General features: G+C 44.9%; 1 long non-coding RNA gene across 1 annotated transcript; it reads right to left on the bottom strand.

Moving 5' to 3' along the window:
• Positions 1–2476: 2476 nt before the first annotated feature.
• Positions 2477–3949, bottom strand: LOC119342008. Its single transcript, XR_005165358.1, has 3 exons — positions 3868–3949; positions 3238–3492; positions 2477–3128 (listed from the first exon to the last, which is right to left on the bottom strand). It is a non-coding gene; the product is annotated as an uncharacterized LOC119342008 (long non-coding RNA).
• Positions 3950–4370: the final 421 nt, after the last annotated feature.

Below are 4370 nucleotides of genomic sequence, written 5' to 3'. Positions count from 1 at the left end.
CCTCCACCGCGGCCCCGTCGCCCCTTCCATGTCAGCCAGCCATGCCACGGTCGTCCAGCCGCCCTGCCCCCTCGATCCCCTGCGTCGCCGTCCCCGCCCCGTCCCGTCGCGGCCGTCCAGCGGCTGCCCTCCCATCCCCCAGCTGCCACGCGTCTCCTCCACCGGCGATCCCCTACAGGTGAGCTCGTCCCCCCTTTTTTTAGTTTAGTTTATTTTTGTTTCTTTTAGTTTAGTTTTTGTTTTAGTTTCAGTTTAGTTTTAGTTTTTTTAGTTTAGTTTATTTTAGATTAGTTTTAGTTTTAGTTTATTTTAGATTAGTTTTAGTTTTAGTTTAGAAGAAGAAGAAGAAGAGTAGAGGGAGGAGAAGGAGGGGAACAGGAGGAGGGAGAAGAAGAAGAAAAGGAGGAGGAGGAGGAGGAGAAGGAGCAGGACATGTGTCCAAATTTAAACTCACAGAGAATGACGTTCCACGCGTACATCTCTGACTCTGACATCATGGGCAACACGAGCGTGGGCATGAGCGTCGGTGTGTGCTCGAGCGGCGGCGGCGGCGGCGGTGGAGGGTAGGCCCAGTCCCCCACCGCCGACAGCGGGAGGGCCTCCTCCAAGCCGTCCCGGCGCGTATCCTCCTCATGCTGGCTCTCCTCCAGGGCGCGCCGGTCTTGATCTGCTTGCTAAAAGTAATGCACGGTCAGCTCTGCACAAACAACATGGTAAACTGAGGATAAATGCATTGTTTTGTCGCGCCTAAAATGCATTGCTGAATGCTAAATGCATTGTTTTGCCACCTACAGTCATCTAGATGGTGCGTGTGTGCCATATCATATTTAGGAGCTAAACCATTGCTGATTTATGACACAATTGATGCTAGACATTGACACCAAATGATTTCTTGCATGGCCGTCTTCTTTTGCCATCGTACCATTGATGGAGCTGCTTTTGTGAATCTGGCCTCCATAGTGCTCCTCCTGTCCTCTAGGCAAGACATCGTCGCAAATGTGTGATACTTCGTGGCGATTCCATGTCCTTGATTGTCTCCCAAGTCGACTATTAAATTGATTCCGGAGCTTTTGTATCTAAGCCATTGCAAGAGGACGATTAGGTTGCCTCTGTCCTTGTGTCTATTGACATGATGCGTTATAGGATGGTGGGCTTGGACGATGGCTACTAGGCCGCGGCCAGCGGGTGCAGAGGCAGGGACCAGTGCGGCCAGGACCGACCTGGTTGTCGTGCCATGATTCCCTGCTACGCACATACGTAATTAATGTCTGAGTGTAGCGAGCTTGTCAGAATGTTCAGATTATTGCACCTCCTATTGTTTCCATACCACATACGTCCTTTAACAGGTAATCTGCTCAAAGTTTACATAGAAGGTTTCCTGATTGCAATGACCTGCGTCTAGTTTAGCTCGGTTAGACTTGTTTTTCCTTTAAATAATTCCTGATTGCAATGTCCTGTTACAGAAGCCGGTGGTAGTAAGAAACCTGAACACAACTTAGTATCTTCCGTTTTTTTAGAAATCAGAACCATCTTATTCATCTCATTTTGATACAAAACTATCATTCGGTCAGCACAAGCTGGGCAACAAACTGCCACTTTCAGGGGGGAAATGTTGCATTAGGGTACAAGACGAGTCAATATAGCTGAAACCACGACAATGAGGAAGAGCTCAAAAACTCCAGGTCAACGCAGTAGTATGTGACACGAAAAAAATTCTGCACTACAAGTTCAGCCATGATTCGAATAAGAACTACAAGTTCAGCCATGATCTGAATAAGCATTATATCAATTGCGGCCACAAGCACATGCATGGGCATCAAATTTTCTTCAACACCAGCAGCTGGCGGCATGCACACAATATCTTCAACAACTTTAACTAACTACAGCTTACGAGATTTCACATAAAAAGTTACAAACTGCATGCATGGAAGCAAAAAATCAGTGGAGAAATCAGCCTCATTGCTACAGAGGAGGGCAAGGAGGAAGCCAGAAGGAGGGTGGTGATGGTTCCATGGACATCTGTTTTATTTTAAAAAAAAGCTAGAGAAGGGAGGAGCGACAAGTAGCATGCTCTCTGAGCCGCTCTTTACATTGACTAGTAAGCGTGCACGTGCAACGCACGTATTATTATCAAAGTTTTAGATAGCCGTCTATAGCACCAATATAGCCTAGTATACCGGTTTGAGCAGGATGCTGCTAAATGGTATTCATGAACAATTATCCACTAAAGTTATGAGATAGTCTTTGTTTTCATGGTAATACATGTCTCATTAATAAAATAAGGATTCAGTTACAAGCCACGTACCACGTAAACACCGACATTACAAGACTGAAAAGATGGGATAATCCTGCGCAAAAAAACAGTCCCTCTCCATCAAGGAAAAGGAGACAGAAAAAGAAGGACTGATCTTGTTGTTTTTCCTGCTCTAATAAATTACCTGATAGTAAAATTCCATGATACAGACGAATTCGAGTGACCAAGATCGCACATTTGGACATGAAATGTTAGCAACTTAAAATGTACACCAGAATTACAACAAAATAGCAGGTAGCAACTCAAAAAGATTCAGATGTTTCTTCATGCACTTTCTCTTCAACTCACCCATGTCTTCTCTTTTTATACCATCAGTGCTCCGAGGAACTTGAGACTTCATAATGAGGCCTAGGCAGACGTATGCGCACCACCTAAATGAGAGAACAACAGGCCTGGAGAAGCATGAGGAGCCGATGCACCACCTTGATCGATGGTGTCAAGTGTCCTAGAAGCCTCATGACCAGTACACCGGCGATGTACGACATTCCGGACAAGCTCACAACGATGGTAAGGTAGTAAATGAGAGTCTTGAAGTATGTCATGGCTCTTTTGTGGCCATAACCTTCCCGAGCGCTAGCAGAGCGATGCAGGCAAGCGAAGCACTGGTGACGTCCATCATCTTGTTCTCCCTGTCGTTACTCTCGCGGAACGACAACCCGCAGAGCACTGGTGGAAGTAGCCCGAACACCATGTGTGAGAGCAGTGGTAGAACCATGTGGAGCCGGGCTTTCAACCACATCCAAGCTTGAGTCAGTAGTGGCCGACCTTCTCATTTGTCCTCGTTCATGACTCCGCTGTCTCTCGGATCAGCAATCTGTTATCCACAAGAAAATGATATGTTAGTTTTTGGAGTTTTGGATGTAAGTTTTCTGTAATGGTCACTAAAATATTTTGAAAATTTAGCCACGAGAGAAGTTCGTTACATTGTGAAAAATGAGAGGAAGTCCACCAACAAAGTTGGCTATGCCCAAGATGAAAGTAACTGACATGTTTCTGGCGCCGCTTGATGTTGTTGTTTAAACAACGAAGAGGCTGGTGACTGACTCCACTAAGCCTCCATACACTGGCTTTCAGTATCCCAATCACCCCTCTGTTGTTGCCTAGGAGTAGACGGATTCACATCGACTGACAACACTACATATGTTGCTCGAGGAATCCGAGACTTTGGTCTGTCGCCCCTTCGGATGATACATGGTATAGGGAAAAATACTTGGTGATCAGATACACAAGAAAGACTTACACGGCACAAAAGATAGAGGCAGCAACTTTCACAGAATTGGTTGTCGTCGGAGATTTGTTTGTTCAGTACATGCATGTGAAACTTATCTTGATTAACTTACTGATGACAGACAGTGTGCAACTGTGGAATAATAAATCTAAAAGGAAAATAATTTGGCATGTTACCATATTTGTCACAATTGGGCTGAAAAATGAGCCGTTATCTAGGGTTCCGCGAGCATCTAAGCAAATTAAGTTACTACTATCAGACTGTATCTCTGAATAACAGTAAGTAGCTCATGATGCATGCATGCTGATCACTTAATCGGACCTACCTTTGTCGCCAATTAGGTGGTGAGTTGGATCCATAATAGCTTCACCAGCAGGCATTTCATCGGTTACAACTTCAATCACGTCTTCTTGAAGATTTCTGCATGCGATGTTTCTACTCTCTGGAAACACTATTTTAGTATGGGTGTAAGGTGGATTGGCAAGTCCCTTCACAGAAATTTAATGGTGAATAAACCTGAATGTGACAGGGGATCTTAGCACACTTCAAGAATTTTCAAGCCTCTTTAGGAGCATGGTCAGGCAATATAAAATGTCTAGAAAATAATACACTTCTCCAAAATATTGCAAGATGCCTTGTTGCGGGAACTCTTGTTACAGCTTGAAGAAATAAATGTTGAAGCAGTTATGAGAGTTTTTCTGACTTGAGAAGCCCTTCAACATTAGAAGGGGCCTGGCACCATGAGGGGGCATCAAGAGGGAGTGGCCCATTTTGCAATGAATTTTTGCTACATTGCTGTCACAGGAAGAGAGAGAGAGAGAGAGAGGG

Source organism: Triticum dicoccoides, chromosome 7B (assembly GCF_002162155.2).
Source record: "Triticum dicoccoides isolate Atlit2015 ecotype Zavitan chromosome 7B, WEW_v2.0, whole genome shotgun sequence".
NCBI lineage: Eukaryota > Viridiplantae > Streptophyta > Magnoliopsida > Poales > Poaceae > Triticum > Triticum dicoccoides.
Note: the sequence above shows the minus strand (reverse complement) of the source record. Positions and strands in the feature narration are given on the sequence as shown.